Here is a 21,491-nt window from a genome sequence, read left to right as displayed (position 1 = left end):
TTCCCAGAAACCCGTATGATTTCTTGAACACCTGAGCACAGAACCAGGAGTAATTCCTCAGCACTGCTGGGTATGACCCAATCTTCCTCTCCACCAAAAGATTCTTTATAGAAGCTTAGCTCTGGATTTAACTCTGTGATGGTAAGGCTTCAGCAGCTAAAAGCCTGTCTATTTTCAAAGGCCTTAATTGTCTTCGGGGAAGAATGTTGCTTGTTTTGTATCAGGCCAAAAATCCATCAATAGATAAAGGGCTAAAAGTATATACAACCAGTATATATACTATTCAGACAAAGACAAATGAATAAAAATGAGACATACTAGAACTGGGAAAAATTTTGAAAACCTTAGTTTAACGGAAAGTAGCCAGTCACAAAAAACATCTTAGAGGAATGCACTGTAGCACTGTCATCCCGTTGTTCGTCGATTTGCTCAAGCAGGCACCAGGAATGTCTCCATTGTGAGACTTGTTGTTACTGTTTTTGGCATAGCGAATACGCCACCGGGAGCTTGCCAGGCTCTGCCGTGAAGGTGGGATACTCTTGGTAGCTTGCTGGGCTCTCCGAGAGGGGCAGAGGAATTGAACCTGGGTCAACCGCGTGCAAGGCAAATGCTCTACCTGCTGTGCTATTGCTCCAGTCCTGGTCCAGCAAGCTACCGAGAGTATCCTGCCCGCACGGCAGAGCCTGGCAAGCTACCCGTGGCATATTCGATATGCCAAAAACAGTAACAACAAGTCTCACAGTGGAGATGTTCCTGGTGCCCGCTTGAGCAAATAGATCTTGAAGAAACAGTTGATATAAATTACTAAAATAGAGAACAGAACACAGGTTGATGGTTGGGAGAGGAATAGAGATAAACTATAAAAAGGGTAAGGGACATTTCTTTAAAATTATGGAAATGTTTTAGAAACTGTCAGAAGAGGAGGTTTGGATATTCGTAAATGAACTAAATGCCAATAAATGTCTCTCTTAATTTTTTTTTTATTGAGTCACCATGTGGAAAGTTACAAAGTTTTCAGGTTTAAACATCTGCACATGTATGTTCATCGCAGCACTGTTTACAATAGCCAGAATCTGGAAAAAACCCGAATGCCCCAGAACGGATGACTGGTTGAGGAAACTTTGGTACATCTATACAATGGAATACTATGCAGCTGTTAGAAAAAAGGAGGTCAAGAATTTTGTAGTCAAGTGGATGGGCATGAAAAGTTTCATGCTGAGTGAAATGAGTCAGAAAGAGAGAGACAGACATAGAAAGATTGCACTCATCTATGGTATATAGAATAACAGAGTGGGAGACTAACACCCAAGAACTGTAGAAATAAGTACCAGGAGGTTGACTCTATGGCTTCGAGACTGGCCTCACGTTCCGGGGAAAGGTCAACTCAGAGAAGCGATCACCAACTACATTGTAGTCGAAGGCCATGTGGGGGAAGGGAGTTGCGGGCTGAATGAGGGCTAGAGACTGAGCACAGCGGCCACTCAACACCTTTATTGCAAACCACAACAGCTAATTAGAGAGAGAAAACAGAAGGGAATGCCTTGCCACAGTGGCAGGGTGGGGTGGGGGGGAGATGGGATTGGGGAGGGTGGGAGGGACACTGGGTTTACGGGTGGTGGAGAATGGGCACTGGTGAAGGGATGGGTTCCCAAACTTTGTATGAGGGAAGTATAAGCACAAAAGTGTATAAATCTGTAACTGTACCCTCACGGTGATTCTCTAATTAAAAATAAATAAATTAAAAAAAAAAAGTTTTCAGGTTTAAATCTCAGTTATACAATGCTCGAATACCCATCCCTTCACCAGTGCACATATTCCACCACCAAGAATCCCAGTATAGCTCCATCCCACACTCTTACACCCCTAACCCCCCACGCCCCTAGCCCCCCACCCTTAGCTCCCCCGCCTGTGTAACTAATAAATTTCACTTTACTTTCACTTTGATTGCATTCAGTATTTCAACAAAACTCACTATTATTATTTGGAGAGTCTCTCCCCTAAAGTCAGACCTGCTGAAAAGGAAGCATTAGATAATTTGTTTTCCATTGCTGAGGATGAAGAGGTATGAGGTCGAGTGACCACACTTAGCGGCCTCTCAGTTTTCTGTATTTTAGTATTTTAGTAACTAAGTCCAGAGAGATATCTGCCAGAAGTTACATCATTGCCAACTTGTACTTCTCAGTTACATTATATTCCACATATGCGTGCAATCTTTCTATGTCTGTCTATTTCTTTCTTTTTTTTTTTTTTGAGTCACCATGTGGAAAGTTACAAAGTTTTCAGGTTTAAATCTCAGTTATACAATGCTCGAATACCCATCCCTTCACCAGTGCTCATATTCCACCACAAGAATCCCAGTATAGCTCCACCCCGCCCCCCCACACCCCTACCCCCCACGCCCCTAGCCCCCACACCCTTAGCCCCCCCCCGCCTGTGTAACTAATAAATTTCACTTTACTTTCACTTTGATTGCATACAATATTTCAACAAAACTCACTATTATTGTTTGGAGAGTCTCTCCCCTATGTCTCTTTCTTTCTGACTCATTTCACTCAACATGATACTTTCCATGTTGATCCATTTATATGCAAATTTCATGACTTCATGTTTTCTGACGGCTACATAGTATTCCATTGTGTAGATGTGCCAGAGTTTCTTTAACCAGTCATCTGTTTTGGGGCACTCTGGTTTTTTCCAGATTCTGGCTATTGTAAACAGTGCTGCAATGAACATAGAAATACATACGCCATCTCTACTAGACCTTTTTGCCTCTTCGGGATATATTGCCAGGAGTGGTATTGCTGGGTCAAATGGAAGCTCAATTTCTAATTTTTTGAGAATCGTCCATATTGTTTTCCAAAAGGGCTGAACCAGTCGGCATTCCCACCAGCAGTGAAGAAGAGTCCCTTTCTCCCCACATCCACGCCAACACCGGTTGTTTTTGTTTTTTGGGATGTGGGCCAGTCTCTGTGGTGTGAGATGATATCTCATGGTTGTTTTGATCTGCATTTCCCTGATGAGTAGTGATGTGGAACATTTTCTTATGTGCCTCTGAGCCATTCGGATTTCTTCTTTAGGAAAGTTTCTGTTCATTTCATCACCCCATTTTTTGATCGGGTTGGCAGTTTTCTTCTTGTGGAGTTCAACCAGTGCATTGTATATCCTTGTTATCAACCCTTTATTGGATGGGTACTGCATAAATATCCTTTCCCATTCTGTAGATTGTCATTGTACTTTGGTCACTGTTTCTCTTGAGGTGCAGAAGCTCCTTAGTTTGAGATAGTCCCATTCATTTATCTCTGTTTTCACTTGCTTGGCCAGTGGCGTGTCAGCTTTGAAGATACCTTTGGCTTCAATGTCGTGGAGGGTTTTGCCGACCTTGTCGTCAATGTACCTTAGGGATTCTGGTCTGATGTTGAGGTCCTTAATCCACTTTGATCTGACTTTTTTACATGGTGATAGGTGGAGGTCTAAGCCCATTTTTTTTGCATGTAGCTGTCCAGTTTTGCCAGCACAATTTGTTAAACATGCTTTCCTTGCTCCACTTCGCCTTTTTTGCTACCTTGTCAAAGATTAGATGGTCATATATTTGGGGGGATGTGTTGGAGTATTCAACCCTGTTCCATTGGTCTGCCGCTCTGCCTTTGTTCCAGTACCAAGCTGTTTTAATGACTACCGCTTTGTAATAGAGTTAGAAGTTGGGGAGGTTGATTCCTCCCATTTTCTTTTTCCCAAGAATTGCTTTAGCTATTCGTGGGGGCTTATTGTTCCATATGAATTTCAGGAGCGCTTGCTCCATTTCTTTGAAGAATGACAAGGGTATCCCTATAGGGATCGCATTGAATTTGTACAATGCTTTGGGGAGAATTGCCATTTTGACAATATTAATTCTTCCAATCCATGAGCAGGGGATATTTTTTCATTTCCTCGTGTCTTCTTTTATTTCCTGAAGTAGCATTTTGTAGTTTTCATTATACAAGTCTTTTACCTCCTTAGTTAAGCTGATTCCGAGGTATTTGATTTTTTGAGGCACAATTGTGAACGGGATAGCTTTTATTAATGTCGCTTTCTTCTCTCTCACTATTTACATATAAGAAAGCCATGGACTTTTGGGTATTGATTTTATAGCCTGCAACTTTACTATATGAGTCTATTATTTCTAAGAGTTTCTTGGTAGAGGTTTTAGGGTTTTCTAAGTACAATATCATATCATCAGCGAACAGTGAGAGCTTGATTTCTTCCTTTCCTACCTGAATGCCCTTAATATCGTTTTCTTGCCTAATCGCTATTGCAAGTACTTCCAGTACTATATTGAACAGAAGAGGAGAGAGTGGGCATCTTTGTCTTGTCCCTGTTCTCAGAGGGAAGGGTCTTAGTTTTTCCACATTGAGGATGATGCTTGCCGTAGGCTTGTGATAGATGGCTTCGACTATCTTGAGGAAAGTTCCTCCAAACCCCATTTTGACGAGGGTTTTCATCATGAACGGGTGCTGGATCTTGTCAAATGCTTTCTCTGCATCTATTGATATGATTATATGATTTTTTTCTTTTCTTTTGTTGATATGATGGATTATGTTGATTGATTTCCGAATGTTAAACCATCCTTGCATCCCCGGGATGAATCCCACTTGGTCATGGTGTATGATCTTTTTGATGAGTTGTTGAATTCTGTTTGCTAATATTTTGTTGAGAATCTTCGCATCTGTGTTCATCAGGGATATTGGCCTGTAGTTTTCTTTTTTTGTGGTGTCCTTGTTTGCTTTTGGTATTAGGGAGATGTGAGCCTCATACTCTCTTAATTTTTAAGGGGACAAAGACATAACTAAATAGGTTAAGTACCAGCTCTCTGTATAAGGAAGTTCATTTTAATCCCTGGCACCACATGGTCCCTGAGCACTGACAGGAGTAACCCAAGAATGCAGAGCTCGGAGCAGCCTCCACACCCCCCCCCGCCCAAAGTCTTCCAAAAAGTTAATTTAATGTTTTGTGTGTCGTTCACCTCAATACATTTCCATTAAAACCTGCAAACAGTAAATATTTAGTGTCTCCCTATAAGATGTTATCCTTCGGGGCTGACCTAGTATAGGGAGCAGAAACATTGGTATGTTCCCTCTTGAACTGATAAGCATTATGGACTTTGCATTTAGTGCATAGATTCTCAATGACGAGCGTATCTTATTTCAAATATCTATGACTTATGTTGTTGTTGTTGTTACCAGATTAAACTGTAACACTAGTCACTTTGCAGTCAAAGCTGAGCTGCCCCAAGGCCCTCAGAGGGACTAAGTGCCAGGGGGTCAGGGGAATGGGTCATACAAGAGAGGTCATGATGCTCAAGGCTTGGGGGCTCTGGCAGAAAACAAATGAACAAACAACTTAAGCGCTACTGCTCTGTTTTAAACCTTAGAGAACAAGCCTTCCTAAATGGTATGTGTACTGTTCCAAGAGCACATGTTTCAGATAAAGATCTCAATCTGTAATATAACACTCATCAATGTCTAAGGAAAACAAGTTTCTATTTTATTATCAAACCTTTTTAGATCTACATATTGCATTCAGACAAAGGAAAAATGGACTCTAGAATTCTGACCTTTTGATAAAATGGACATAGAAAGCTCCTTATAAATAAGACACACTGGTTCAATTCCCATTTAAGGCCTGTAATATAACATTTAAATAGGTAGATGGTTTTAGAAGAACAATAATTGTACTACTTCCACTACAGCAAGTCTCTGACCTTGAAATTAGAAGTATTTTGTTTAAATTATACCCCTGCAATTTTCTGTGAGATTCCGGTTGAAAATCAATCTCCTGAATCTCTTTCTTTAAGGATTGATTAATATCTACACAACTATGAAATCAGTGATAATGGAAATGCATAATACAGGCAAACGTTCAAGAAAGGTTCCTTTTTTCTTTTCCTTTTCTTTTTGGGTCACACCCGTCGAAGCTTAGGGGTAACTCCTGGCTCTGCACTCAGGAATTACTCCTGGCGGTTCTCGGGGGACCATATGGAATGCTGGGGATCGAATCCAGGTTGGCTCTCTGCATGGCAAATGCCCTTCCTGCTGTGCTATCACTTTAGCCCCAAGAAAGTTTTCCTTTAACTTCACTTCTTTCCCTAGTAAAACAAAATATTTATTCATAACCATTTATTGCTATGATGGCACAGAAAAACCAGTAGCTAAGAATGATTATGATGTTATAAGAATTTATTCATTATACTTTGAGACTAAGTTTGTGGTATTTGAAATAGATGATATAAAGATAGATGGATGCCAGGTGAGAGATTAGGGAAGGAGAGGGATGCAGACATTTCCTTAAACATTTTATCCACAATTAAATGAAGAGTTGAAGAGTCAGTCCTCACAGCTATGGTGACTTGGGTGACTTAGCAGCAGATCCCATCACAGGGAAACAGATCAAGTTCCTCTGTAAATATTAGTTTCATGTCAGTTTGAAAAATGTTTTGCTTTTGCAATAGCTTAGAAACAGAAATATTCCTTCTGCATGCCCCTAGAACATCTTAAAACATGAAATAAGGACCAGGAGATAGAATGGTCGAGGCTCATGCTGAGCATGCGAGTGACCCCGGTTGGATTCCCTGTACCAGGTGGTCTCCCGAGCACCACCAGCTGCAGCCCTGGCGGTCCCTGGGCACCAGTGGGTGTGGTCCTGGAGGCCCCAGCACCACTGAGGTAGACCTCCCAAGCACCATTTGAGAGGCAAGAAGCAAAACCCTCACTAAAACAAAAAACATGCAAAATACCTTATAACACAGAGGTTACAATTTTCCTTTTAAGAAACTGACTATTCACTGGATACTTTCACAAAAAAGAATAACTTCAGTGTAACATACAATATTGTATATCAGGAAACATTGAAAAATAATTCAAAGAATATTAGATACAGTCTCTGAGGACCTCAGTGTGAGCTAGGAGGGCCCAATAGCAATGATCTTAGAGACATGCAAACGGAAATTGCTATCATGCCCTGAGGACTTAACTGTTCACACAATTTTATATGGGTGAATATTTTCTAGGTTACATGTTCTCTAACACAGGTGAAGAACCAACACTCTAGAACACTGAACTCCTGGGTAGGACTACGTGAGCTCTCATGGTTGAGGTTAGAATTAGAATCATGTCATCTGGTTTGTGGGTGGGGAGTTTTCTAGAACCAAATTGCAGATAATCCCCAGCAAGAGTTTAAACAAGTTTGAAGTTGTCTCCAAATTAAGTAGTTTGTGAACTCCATTCTATGGTTTAGTGCTTGATCTTATTTAATATGAAAAATAAAAAAAATAATTAAAAAGAGCTTGGGGATGGGTGACTGAACCACACATGGCTATGCACTGGCGCAATGTTCAGGGGTTACTCCTGGTGGTACTCAGGGACCATATTAGGTGCTGGGGATCAAAACTGAGTTGGCTGGATGCAAGACAAGCAACTTACTCCCTATACTCTTTCTCTAATCCCTCCACTCAAATAAATTTTCCAAGATATGTTCACAAATTCAACATGTATTTTTCACAGTCCCTGACATAGTGTCCTATTTTTATTTCCCCCCTCCTGACTTTTGTCTTACGTTTTTCCCATTTTTAGATGATAGCTTACCAGGACCAGGAATGCATGACATACAGTGAGCCTAGTGCAAACCTTTCCCAACATTTTAGTCCTCATTTGACTTGGTTTTCTTACATTTCTTTCAATGGACAATTCCTTTTTTTAGAAGCTAGTTCCTGGTTTAAAAGACTGAAAACTTAGAAACGTGGACATTGGAAAACCACTTAATAAAAAGTCATTGCAATTGTTCCTTGATTCTGCTGGGAAAGCAATGGCTGACTGACTGAGAGACTAGTTTGCATTTAGGAAATATCTGCCACTCTACTAAAGTGACAAACATAAGGCATGGACCCTTGCATTTCGAATAGCAGAGAATTATGCAAATAGTGTGACCCAGCTGCTCCCACGAAGTCAGTTTATTTAAATATTACACTGTCTGTATAACTGTCATCCCATTGTTCGTCTATTTACTCGAGCGGGCACCAGTAATGTCTCTATTACAGTCAGCCTTGAGATTTTAGCAGCCTCTCCTTACTCGTCTTTCCTAATGATTGGAGGCTTTCAGGGACAGGGGAATGAGAACTATTGTTACTGTTTTTGGCATATGGAATACGCCATGGGTAGCTTGCCAGGCTCTGCCGTGTGAGTGGTGAGCGGGTTACTCTTGGTAGCTTGCTGGGCTCTCCAAGAGGCATATATATATATGTATATATATATATGTATATATATACACAGTAATATATATATATATATTACTGTATTTTGGATATGAATAAGCCATGGGGAGCTTGCAAGGCTCTCCCGTACGGGCATTAGACTCTTGGTAGCTTGTCAGTTTCTCCAAGAGGGAAAACTAGGCTGTTAGATGTTGTATGGCTGCTTTGTGGCTGAGCTTCTGGGAGCTTGGTCTTATAGTCTCTGGATGTTGGCCCTACCTGGGATTACATGGTGTCAGGGGCAGTTTGTGGGTGTGGCTGCCAAGCTACTGGAAAATGGGGGGTCTGGGTGGAGAAGGCCCAGTCCCAATATGAGCAGGCTTAGAGATCTCAGCCCCAGGTCCGATCACCTGGGTTCCTCTGCTGGTAAATATTACACAAAAGAAGGAAATAAAATGTGGACTTGGGAATACTCATAAACTGTTTATTTTTTTTTTAAGTTTAAGGTAGAAAATTCAAAGCATTTAGTTTTACTTTTCTTTTAATTAGGGTATACGCCAGGAGGTGCCTGGGACTCTGCAGTGCTTTTGAGCTTGTGAGCTATTAGAATTGCACACGGTGATGCTTGGGGAATGGGTGTGGTACTGAGGATACAATTCAGGGCTCATACAGGCTAGGTTCTATGTTCTACCACGTAAGCCACAGTTCTGGCCTTTGGCCTTAGTTTTACACACTTGGGTGTGCATTATGCAAGGACGGCAGCTCTTGGAATGATGGCTGTTTCTAAGAAACTATGCCCTCACATCCATTTTATTTAACATTTTCTCCTGCTTGAGTTTATAATTGCCATTGTTCATTTGTCTCAACAGACGTAGGTCATCATCTATCGAAAAAAAATATTAAAAATGCTCCTCTCCCCCACTCTCTTCTCCCTAATACTTGAAGAGCCAGAATTCCAAATTTTGTTTTTGTGTTTGTTTGTTTGTAAGAACTGTATTCTCTAGCCTACAGTGTACACTGAAAGAAACTAACTACTATATGAGCTGTATGTGTCAACTAAGGTCCTCAAAGTTCATGGAATAAAGCTAAGAGGATCTTACAGGAACAGTGTCTGAAAATACAATAACTGAATAACAGAAAGATGGGCTGGAGCAAAATAAAAGTTTATAAAGAAAGAAGCTTAAGTCAGTAAAAATCTAGAATTCCAAAGGGTGGGGACTGAAAAGGAAACTTCCAAAACAGGATTTAGGAATCAGATAATGGGAAAAAACAAACCCAAATATCAGCATACCTGCCAGTGAATCAAAATCCCTGATCCCACAACAGAAAATGCAGGGCATGACCTGAAGAAAGTGAGATAGTTATTCTCATCATTTTTCATTTTGCTAAAAAAAATGAAAATAACACCTCTTGTAATTATCCCATCTATTGAAATATCTCTTTTTAAAAATATCAATCCAATTAATTTGTTCATCATTGAAAATATTTGAGTATATGTTTTTGTTTTCAGCGGGTCAATTCATTTACTAACATTTACTAACAGAGTCTCTTCCCCGGCGCCTGGCTGTCCTCACCGGGCCCCTTGGAGGGGGTGGCTTGAGTTTCCCTCCCCACCCCAAGCAGAGCTCCAGCAGCCAAAGACCTCCGGAACCCAGCCACAGCCATGCTCAAGGCCCCTCTCCACACATTCGGACGAGCCTCATGCATGAAGGAACAGCAGAGGAACCCAGATGTGTGGGACCCGGGGCTGTGATCTCCACGTCTGCTCGGATTGGAACTGGGCCTCCTCTCCCCAGACTCCCCCTTTTCCAGTAGCTCGGAAGTCACACCCACAAACTGCCCCCGGCCAGTGTAATCCCATCAATGGCCAACATCCAGAGACTAAAACAACACTCCCAGAAGTGCAGGGACACATTTGAGGGCACATGACCTCTTATAACCTAGTTCTCCCTCTCAGAGAAGCTGGAGGGCTAGCACAGTGGGTAGTGCGTTTGCCTTGCACATGACTGACCCGGATTCGATTCCTCCGTCCCTCTCAGAGAGCCCAGCAAGGTACTGAGAGCATCCTGCCCGCATGGCAGAGCCTAGCAAGCTCTCCGTGGCATATTTGATATGCCAAATACAGTAACAATAATGGGTCTCATTCCCCTGACCCTGAAAGACCCTCCAACATGGTACCACTGGGAAGAATGAGTAAAGAAAGGCTGCTAAAATCTCAGGGCTAGGATGAATGGAGACGTAATTGGTGCCCGCTCAAGCAAACAGATGAACAACGAGATGACAGTGGCAGTGATACAGTGAAGATAAGACAGAAAATTTCACCTCTATAACACAGAGGAACTCAGGCCTCTGGGCTTTTCCCCTATCTTACTCCATACTTCCTCTTGTGCTTTCCTCCTCCATCTCTCCCATTCTTTGGCTTTTTTTTTTTCTGCAATCTAGAGCTAGTATCTTGTCTACCTTGTACATGGCATTCCTTAGACATGTTATTCTTCATGCCACAGATTAATGAGAACATCAAATGTTTAACTTTCTCCTTCTGAATTATTTCTCTGAACATAAGATCCTCCAATTCATCCATGTTGCAGCAATTTGCGTGATTTCATCATTCCTGTGGCTGAGCAGTCATAGAACTCTGTGTTTGTGTGTGTATGTGTGTGCATGTGTGTGCGTGTGTATTTGTGTGCATGTGTGTGCGTGTGTATTTGTGTGCACGTGTGTGCGTGTGTATGTGTGTGCATGTGTATTTGTGTGCATGTGTGTGCGTGTGTATGTGTGTGCATGTGTGTGCATGTGTATGTGTGTGCATGTGTGTGCATGTGTATGTGTGTGCATGTGTGTGCGTGTGTATATGTGTGCATGTGGGTGCGTGTGCATGTGTGTGCATGAGTGTGTGTGCATGTGTGTGTGCATGTGTGTGTGTGAGAGAGAGGCAGTTTCACTATCCACCTTCTGTCAATGGACACCTAGATTTTTTTTTGTAACATAACTATTGTACTAAGTGTTGCAGTGAATATAGGTTTGCAGATATCTTTTAGAACAAATGATTCTGCATCTTTCTTGTAGGTAAACACCAAGCAGTGGTATTACACGGTCATGTGGCAGCTCTATTCTTCAGTTTTAAAACATTTTCATGATACTTTTCATAAGGTCTAAACTAGACAACACCCTCCCACCCCCTGAAGTGCATGAGATTTCCTTTTTCACCACAAGCTTACCAATCCAGATTGTTCCTATTCTTTTTGACATTTGCCATTCTAACGAGTGTGACATGATATCTCATTGTCCTAAGGTAAAGTTCATATAGGAGCATCTTATAACCATCACTTTCTAGGTGAAGTTACCTAGAAAGTAGCTGTTCCCAATAGTTCCAAATCATCTATTTAGGTTGTCAGTTAACAGAGCAGCATTCGCTTGAGAGAGCTTGACTAAAATTAAATAAACCTGTCTTAATTTATGTAGATGTTATAAAACCACATTTATGTATTGATAGGTGGATTGGATTGCTTCGGGCAAATAGCTGGGTATTAGGGGAAGGTAAATAGCTGGGTAAAACGTTCGCTGTACCCCACTTGTCAAATCTGTGAACTATGCCCTAAAATCATAACAGTGAAGTTGTATCAGCGGTATATGCTAAAATACAGAAGACAGGGCTTCTTCTTTTCCTTTCTTTTGGCCACTTTGATCAAAAGAAAGGTGCACACGTTATTTTTAATCCTATTACCTCACTTGAGCTCAGACAGAACATCAAAGACAAGGTATGCAGGTTTAACCATTAGCCCCGACATAATCCAAAGTTGAAAATCTCTTCCAGATAGCTACCTCACTTTGAAATAAGCCACATCTGTATTGTTTGGAGTTACCAGGACTCTCTTCTGTGTTTTAATTTCACTGTGATTAAAAAGAAAAATAAAACTAAGATATGTGATTTCCCTTAAAACAAGAAAGAATAAATTTACAAGGCAATCTAATATTGGGTGGATAAAAGCAATCCACATATACTATTTTTTCAGTTGGCTCTGCTGTCCATCTCAATTTCATGAAAGAGAAGGAAGTGAATCAAATACAGTTGCAAATCATATTTGAGGAAGGCGATGCTTCTCTACATCTGAAGTCTATTGAAAGCTCCCGAGTAAGAACTCCAGGAACAAATCCTTTCTGTTCAAAAGATGTGTCAGTGGAGAAATTCTCAGAAAACAGCACACAATTCATCAGAAATCATGCATTTCTTCTGCAAGCTGGCTAATAAAAGAAAGTCACAGTTCTGAATTCTTTCCAAAGAGAACAAATTGTAAGCATATAAAAAGAAATTATATTAATTTTTCATTAAAAAGTACCATAAGATGAGGAATATTAAAAGTTATTTAACAATTAGCAAACACATATGTATATATATATATACATATATATAATTTCTTTCCATAGAGGTTGAACCAGGCAACACTCCCCCTAGAAGTGAATGAGGATTTCTTCCTCACCACAACAAGCCAATTTGGCAATTTTCAGATTTTTAAATATATTTTATTCTCACAGGCATGAGACAATATCTTGTTTTAATTAGAATTTTCCTAATTATGAGTGTCAATGAGCACATTTTCATATACCTGTTGTCATCCATTTGCCTTCTTTGGGGAAGTGCCTGTTCATTTCATCCCATTTATGGAGTCATTGAATATTTGTTGGTGAGTTTAGAAAGTGTTTTATAGATTGTGGATATCAATTCTTTATCAAAAGTATTGTGTGCAAATATTTTCTCTCTTTCAGTAGGGTGTCTTTTTATTAGAATTTGAATTTCTTTTGCTGTCTAGAGGCTTTCTAATTTGATGCAGTCCCAAATTAAAATTAAAGTCTTAATGTATTCAAATCATATATATTCAGTTTTACATGACACTTTAATGTAGAAAACAGAGGCAAGGAAATTATACATTCATTTTCTTTTGAGGAATATGATGCTCCTTCGAAAACACTCTGCTCTGAGTACACTGGCTACTCTGTCTGCTTCGCCTGTCTGTTTGTCTCTCTGAACAGGTTAACCACAGAGGTAACTGTAGGATTACATAGCTTCAGGTAGTTTAGGTTTATTGGGTTACTCCTGTCACAGTGCTCCCATTCCTCTGTGTTTACTTGTACCTTCTTTCTTAGTGTTCTCTTGACTTGTAAATCATGTCTTTCTCTTCTCCTTGAGTCCTTTGCATAGCTTATTCAGAGCAAGTCCTTTTTGTATGGACAAAGAAAGACATTTATTAATATGCCTTTGCAATTGGGATTTAATTGGCTTTGAATATTATTAATTCCCGGGCATCTGCTTTCTTGACTGTAGCCTTGGTTGCCCTCAGTTCCTAGCCCTCTAAAAGACAGGGTCCCAATGGGGGACGAGATGGACCCAGGGCAAGCGGTAAGTTATGTGCTACCCTGGCATCGAGATGGGCCTGGCCAAAGTGCCTCATTCTTAACTATAAGTTAAGAGTCTGATCATGGACAAGTGCTGTCATGATCTTAAAGTAATGACGAGACTAGGACCCTGCTAGGGATAGGAAAGACTAATCTGGCCTGGGCACTGTAGTCTGAGATTGAGATGACCCCAGGAGAGCAATTCTAAAAGTTTAATGCGTCTCTTGCTATGCCCATAAAAAACTCATGTTTGTTGGACAAGGAGAAGAGAAACACAACCATGGGATTTCATCATTGATGGGTCCTGCTGAAAGAGTATCTGTCCTAGAGAATAGGTGTTCTGCTATTGTTATTGAACCTTTTAAGCTTGAATTGTTACATTGCAGATTCCAGGCTCTGGCCCAGCCTAGTCTTTGGGATGTAGATTTCAGGTGCTGCCTAGTTTGTAATTGACAATGTAGATTTCATGTGGCAGCCCAGCCCAGTCTTTGGTATGTAAATTCAAGTGCTTTTCAGCCCAAGGAAGGCTTTGGTTTTGGTTTTATATCTTCTTTCCGGAGGCCTAGATTACTGGCCTGCAGATACAAGAGAATAATGTTGCCTCAATGTTCTACCTGTAAGATCTTTTGGTGCCTTTGGTGATGTCAATGTATTGCTGGGGGTGGGGGGAGAGAGAGAGATGGGGAAGGAGAGACTAGAGGAGCAGTGGAGGTAGATCCGGAGAGAGGCCGGAGCTGGGAGTGTGGGAGATGGAAGTTTAATGATTGAATAAACAGTAACAAGTCAGCAACCAGCTGGGTCCAGATCCAGACCAGATCCAGTCCCCGTCGAGCCTTTAGTTTTTCACAGGTAACTTTTCCAATGATTGCAAATAAAAAGTCCATATATGAGTGACTTGAGACCAAAATTCCTGAGCGGTAGTCAGGACATCACAGAAACTCAGAATGAAGGCAAAGGCAGGACGTTGCCTTCAGTCACACTTCTCTCACACTTGGGGGAGTAAGTTTTTTATTCATCACAATGTTAGGCTCACCTTTCTGAAATTCAGGATGAACCCCAATGCTAAGATCTTGGCACCCTCTGAGCTTCTCTAATTTGGAATAGAAATTACATCATGTGAAATTTCCAAAACTTCTAAAACGCCATTCGGGTTGTTTTCCACATCGTATAAAGCTGTTTCCTAACAAATGGTATCACTGCCCACAGTGGAACACAATGTAGCATGAAGGAAGAAGGAAACCATGCAAGTTGCTGCTGACATGGATGGAACTAGACGGTATCAGGCAGAAGGAAGGCAGACAGAAGGAAGGGGAGAGATACAAAATGCGACGGTGACTCTCTGTCCTTCTATATATTAAGATTAAGATTACTTCCCTCTGGACCACAGAGATAGCATGCAGCTGACCTGGTTCCATTACCAACATCACATCGGCGCCCCCCAAGCACTGTCAGGAGTAGTAACCAGGCACAGACCCAGGAGTCATTCCTGAGCATTGCCAGGTTTGGCCCCGAAGTAAATTAAAAATAAATAAAGAAATAAAATAAAGAGACAGTACAAAAGTTGAGGTGCTTGCCCGGCGTGCGGCTAAAGCTGGAGCTGTGGTTCAGATCCTAGCATCGCATATGGTTCCCCCGGCATTGGTAGGAGTGGGCCTGAGCACAGCGCCAGTGTGTGCCCTGAGCATCATCAGTGTGCGACCCCCACATAAACACTCCCCATACAATTTGTCCACCATTTGCAAAGTCACTTCACCTATACACATCTTAAACCACCTTTGTTGATAAAGTGCCTTAATAAGAGACTTAACCCTTCTGCTTATAGGACATAATGAAAGAAAGAAGACAAGAAGAAAAATATTAGCTATTCCATAGTAAATTAAAGGTCCTGGAAAACTTAGCCGATTTTAGAGACGAGGCATGTTAGGATTCCTTTTTCATACACACCATACTAGCTCTTTACACCTGGAATAACACATATATTCAGTGGGAAAATTAAGCTGTTAGAACACTTTAAACTCGTTTTGTTCTTTATAATACAAACACGTAAAAATGAATACCCACTACTATTTAGTAATGTTTTATAGTAGTACCCTCCCTGAATTGTGTCTAGTGCTGTATTGTTATTAGTAAACAGATTTCTAGTAAAATTTATATTTGCTTTTCACTTTGAAAGCGTATTTCACATTTTTACATATAATCTGATGTGCCATCAAGAAATGGAAATAATGATGCATTTGAAACTGCTTAACAAGGCAAAGCACTTCAACTTCCAGAAAATTATTTAACCCCACTTCTCTCTACAACCAAGGACTCTACAACTTAGGGCTTTTTCTACCTTATATGCTACTGCTCCAAAATATAGTAAAAGCTCAAAAAATATTGTTAAATGACTGTTTGAAAGAAAGAAGAGAACGTTTTCTACATTTGGCATCTGTTCTTCAGGACTGACTACAGCCTGCATTGTTCTTCCCCTTCTCTGGATTCTTGCAGTCCATGTATATTAATCACTCAGTTCACCACTTGGTTATATACCGTATTGTGTTACTCCCTAGTTGTTTGAGGTATGTATATCTAGCTCCACATTAGTTTGTTGACTCCCCAAGGTCTTTGTATTATTTCTTTCAGCAACTAATTTGGTGAGACATCCACTGGGCATTTAGTACATACTTTGTGTCTTCACTGTGTTAAAATAGATTTGAAACCAATGTGAGAAATAGCATTCTCTCATATGGTCTGAAACATCAGCCTATTTCATTCTTAAAAGACTCGGCAAACTTCCCCATCCAAAAGAATCAATCAAAAAGCATGGGCAAATCTGTCTTTTTCTTTAAATTAAATAGTGGGATTATACGAAGGGTTAGTAAACCAAAAATTACATAATTCAATTCTAATAAAGAAGATTTGATGTTAAATTTCAACAAAGAACAAAGGTTCAGCTTTAATGAGCATCCTGAATAATTAGATGTTTTCTTAAAGTAATCTAAATTGCCAAAATTCCCACTATTCCATGAAGTGTTGGTTTGTGATCCTGAATCAGTTGTTTAAGGCACGCCATAGTTCTGGTTGTCTTATCTAACCCTTTCCATTGTCACCTTTTCTCCCTCTTTGCCCCTGCCCTCCACTGTGTGTGCATGCACACACAAAGACACACACACATTCTATCTGCAATATCAATTTTCAAGTAGGAAGATCTACTTTATATCTCATAGTTATAGTGATGGGGTAGCTAAATCATGAGAAAAAAAAGTGAAGAGACAGTTTGCCTACTGCTGTTAGCATTTGCTGTAGCTATTCCTGGCTCTGGGCAACACATGTTTTTAATAAACTTGTAAAAACAGTGTAGATCTAGCTGTAAATATGTTTTGCTTGATAATGTAGGCTGAATATAATGATTAGATTGACAGTTGTTGGATTTTCCCCCCTAAAAAATGATATTAAAATACAAAGAGAAATGATTTGAATGATGAGGCCCAAGACAGTATCAGGGTACCCAAACTGTGTTGATAATTATTGTTTATGACAACAGTCAATTTACAGTAAAAACATGCTGCTGTTTTCCTTATTCACAGCATTACACATCTTGTTTAGTCTCTTAGAAATATCCAGCTCCATGTAAAGTAGCCTATATCTATAATTAGAAGTAGGCCACATAATCAGATGCATGTCAATATTTGTAGCAGGAGCTAAAATATAGAATAAAAATTTATGATTCAGATACATGGCTGGAAATTTTTTCTTTAAGGTAAAAAATTTATTTTAATTTTCATCATCATCATCATCATCATCTTATTAATAGGGTATAACTGACACAAATGGATACATAAATAATTGGTAAAACACATATAAGCAAATAGCCCAGAAATGTGGTTCAGTGATAGAGCATATACCTCAAATGTATGAGGTCTTGTGTTTGATTCTTTTTGCTTTTTGGGTCAAATCTGGCCATGTACAGGGGTTACTCCTGGCTCATGCACTGAGGAATTACTGGTGGTGCTCGGCGAACCATATAGGATGCTGGGAATTGAACCCGGGTCGGCCAATGCAAGGCAAATGCCCCACCCTCTGTACTATCGCTCCAGCTCCATTTGTGTTTTCCTGACACAGAAAAAATCAAGACAAAACAAAACAAAAGAAGTCAAATAAATTTAAAATTAGTAACTTCTAAAATACAAAGGCCATTAAATTCAAAATTGGCAGACTTTCTTTTTATAACTTTATAAATATTAAATAACTTTCTAATATTTTAAACTTTGCTTTTTACACCTAATAGAGATGATATCTATAAACTCATTTATTTTTTAAACAGCTAATTGTCTACAAACCTATTATTTAATAGATAAAGAATTATTACAGAGTTTCCATTCAGAACAGTCATATGTAATGCCAACAGTCTAATACTGTCTGGTGGTAAAATAACAGACTGTTAATTGGTAGATTTGGAATACTTGAATCAGTACTATATTTAGTATGTCTAGAAATAATGATTTATAAGACAAAATTCTGTCCTCCAGAGTCCATAGTCTAGAACATTCATTAGAGTCACAGATCTATTTGTTACCAAATAATAACATCTAGACTTAAAAGTAAGTATCAATTGGCAGAGCCTGGCGAGCTCCCCATGGCATATTCGATTTGCCAAAAACAGTAAGAAGTCTCACAATGGAGACGTTACTGGTGCCCACTCGAGCAAATTGATGAACAACAGGACGGCAGTGCTACAGTCTGATTCTAATACTTTATTTCTCTGCTTACAAAATAAATTGACTAAAAGTTCTCAAAATTAACTATATGAATGGAGTCATAGTAATGGAGCTATGGAGCTATAAAAATCAACTATATGGGTAGCACAGAGGGTAGGGTGTTTGCCTTGCACGCGGCCGACCCGGGTTCGATTCCTCTGTCCTTCTCAGAGAGTCGAGCAAACTACCGAGAATATTCCACCCGCACAGCAGAGCCTGGCAAGCTACCCATGGCATATTTGATATGCCGAAAACAGTAACAACAAGTCTCACATTGGAGACGTTACTGGTGCTCATTCGAACAAACTGATGTACAATGGGACAACAGTGCTACAGTGCTACAGAATGGAGTTAATTAAACTGACCTCTCTGTTCTGTGGAACCGGTTTTGCAATTGCTGCAAATAGCAAGTAGCCTCCTTGGTAGCCTGTGGCCTCTAAGGGACCTTGTAGGCAGTTCTTTGTAGTGGACGTTGGCATCTGCTTTCAAGTTGGTCCCAATCTTAGGCACGAAACAGAAATGCTGGGTGGCTCTGGGAATCCTGGGCACAGAGGTCAGGATCAACACTGGCCAAGCAATCATGTCCATCTGCACCCAAGTGCAGGATGAAGAGCTTGTGGTTGTGCAGGATGAAGGCTCTGCACCAGGTGAAGATCAGGCTCCCAGGCCCTCAGAAGACTCACTTCTCCAAGAAATGGGGGCTTTACTGTGAGTAATGCGAATGAGTTTGAAGACTGGTGACTGAAAGCAGCTCATCCCAGATGGTGTGGGGTGAAATACATTCCTACTCCTTGCCCTCTGAGCAAATGGCAGACACTGCTATCCTGAGGCCTTTCTGAGAGTGGCCTGGAGCCTCCCTTCCACGCTGCCCCCAAGCCTCTGCTCCCCACCCCAGTCCGTATCACTCCATTGCCTGCCACCATAATCTTTAACCAAACACCAAAACAAATAAAAATCAACTATATGGGTAGCAAAAACCCAAAATCATTATATTATGAATAACAGAACCTTCAAATTTTAGACACAGTAAAAAATATAGGACCTCAAAGCAAGGAAATAAGAACAATGAAGGAAGCTCTTGCAAAATTTATAGCTCAGGAGAAAACGGAATCCTAACCATCAACATTGTCCTCAAAAGTTGTTTTAGTAGGTAAGGTAACTTTTAGTAGATAAAGCAATCTCCTCCTCCCCGCCCTCTCTTTCCTTTCTTTTTCTTTCTTTTCTTTTCTGGTTTTGGGGCCACACCTAACTGTGTTCAGGGCTTTTTGTGGGTCTGTGTTCCTGGCAGGGCTTGAGGGACAAATGATGGGTCTAACATGGAGTGGCCATTTGCGAGGCAAGTGCCTTTCCCACTGTATGATCTTTCTAGCCCTGGTAATGAGTTCTTTAAAAGATATTATTTTTTCACTGCGATCACACTGTTTTGCAAGACTGTGCTCACATATTTTAGGACTACAATATTATAAAGAAAGAATTATTTGTTTGGGGATGAAGGATGTATAGACTGAACAGCTACGTGGTAGGTAGGTAAGGCAGCAGTCACATAGGTAAGAAGGATTGCCTTTGGGACCTTTAAGTTAACTGTTGGTAAGAACTGATGGTAAGAATGATAGAGTCATAATGCAGAACAACTTGAAATTTGAGACAAAGGGCAATTGAATGTTTAAAAATTCATATTCATTCTCATTTTGAATGACATTAACTGAGACTCAACAGTTTAGCTAAGTTTTATAGGAATCTATAAATATTTCCTAAAATAGACTTAAATATTTGTTTTTGTCACGAGTCAGCTGTGTTGGTGAAGCTGGTACATTTTCTTTTCAGTCCGTGCAAGCAGGCCTCCATGTAACGTACTCTCTATGAGCTAGCACACACACAGAGCTTATTTTGATTTTATCCTGTTAGAGTATACATATTGCTCTGTAACTGGAAGGTTTTTTTTTTTTTTTCAATTAACCATGTACCAATTGCATCTTTCTGATGTTTCATTACTTTACCCTTTTTCAGAAGTTCACAGTATTCCCTTGGAGATGATGTCAAGATCACAATCTAGCCTACATAAAGAATAAAGGAGCAGTTTTAATTTTAAAAATACTGCATCACTGTCATCTGTTGCTCATCAATTTGCTTGATCAGACACCAGTAATGTCTCCACTGTAAGACTTGTTGTTACTGTTTTTGGCATATCGAATATGCCACAGGGATCTTGCCAGGCTCTGCCGTGTAGGTGGGATACTCAGTAGCTTGCCAGGCTCTCCGAGAGGGGCTGAGGAATTGAACCTGGGTTGGCTATGTGCAAGGTAAATGCCCTACCTGCTGTGCTATCACTTTGTATTTAATAATACAATAAACAAAAAAACTGCAAAAGTTTATAATTATCCTTTCATATTCATCTTGATATCCCAGTAGTATTTCTTAGGAAAAACAAGTTCTACAGAGCTCCTAGAGAGTATGTTACAAATTTGGTACAAACTGCCCAGCTGCCTATGAGTAATATCTACACCTTAACAGTAGGCTGGAAATACTCATTTCCTCACAACCTTAGCAGTCACTGCACTTTCCTGACTCTTATTTTGTACAAGATCACTTGCTGATCTTATTACTCGGCCTTTTACAAAACAGAGCATGTTCTGCAGAGAGAACTAATGGGAGCAAACTTGGAGGGTGAGACCCAAGAACCAGGGTTTATAGATTGGGAGAAGGAAGAGCTTCCAGTGAACCAGATTCAGATGAACCAGCTGCCCAGTACAGCTGACTCGAAAGGCGGGGTGGGAACCCAAATGCTGCGGTGATGGGATAGGGGTGATTTCCTTGGTTTGATTATGGTAAACATAGACACTGAAGGGGTTTGGAACTGTATCCTAAGACATACATAGGATGTAAGTTGCTCCACGTGGTGGACTGTTCATTCAAGTCTACTGCGAGGCTGAAGGAGGACGCCAGGCACCAGGCACACAGGTTCGAAAGAGGCAGACGTTTGTAGGACACACCTGGTGGTGCTCAGGGTTTAGTCCTGACAGTGCTCAGGAATCACTTTTGGTGGGACTTGCTTCTCCATATGGGATCCCAGAGCTCGAGTTGATAGTATGCAAGACACAGTAGTTGATAGTACGCAAGCTTAAGGGGTGGTTGGGAAAATT

General features: G+C 40.4%; 1 protein-coding gene and 1 pseudogene across 5 annotated transcripts in view; one reads left to right on the top strand and one right to left on the bottom strand.

Annotated features, from left to right (window-relative positions):
* The window catches only part of GTDC1 (glycosyltransferase like domain containing 1), a 427,297-nt gene that overhangs the window by 102,852 nt on the left and 302,954 nt on the right, over nt 1–21,491 (bottom strand). The window lies entirely within an intron of this gene.
* Nucleotides 18,697–18,809, top strand: LOC129400901 (small nucleolar RNA SNORA70; annotated as a pseudogene).

This window comes from Sorex araneus, chromosome 1 (genome assembly GCF_027595985.1).
Source record: "Sorex araneus isolate mSorAra2 chromosome 1, mSorAra2.pri, whole genome shotgun sequence".
Lineage (NCBI taxonomy): Eukaryota > Metazoa > Chordata > Mammalia > Eulipotyphla > Soricidae > Sorex > Sorex araneus.
The sequence above is the reverse complement of the archived record's forward strand: the minus strand, read 5'-3'. Positions and strand labels throughout refer to the sequence as shown.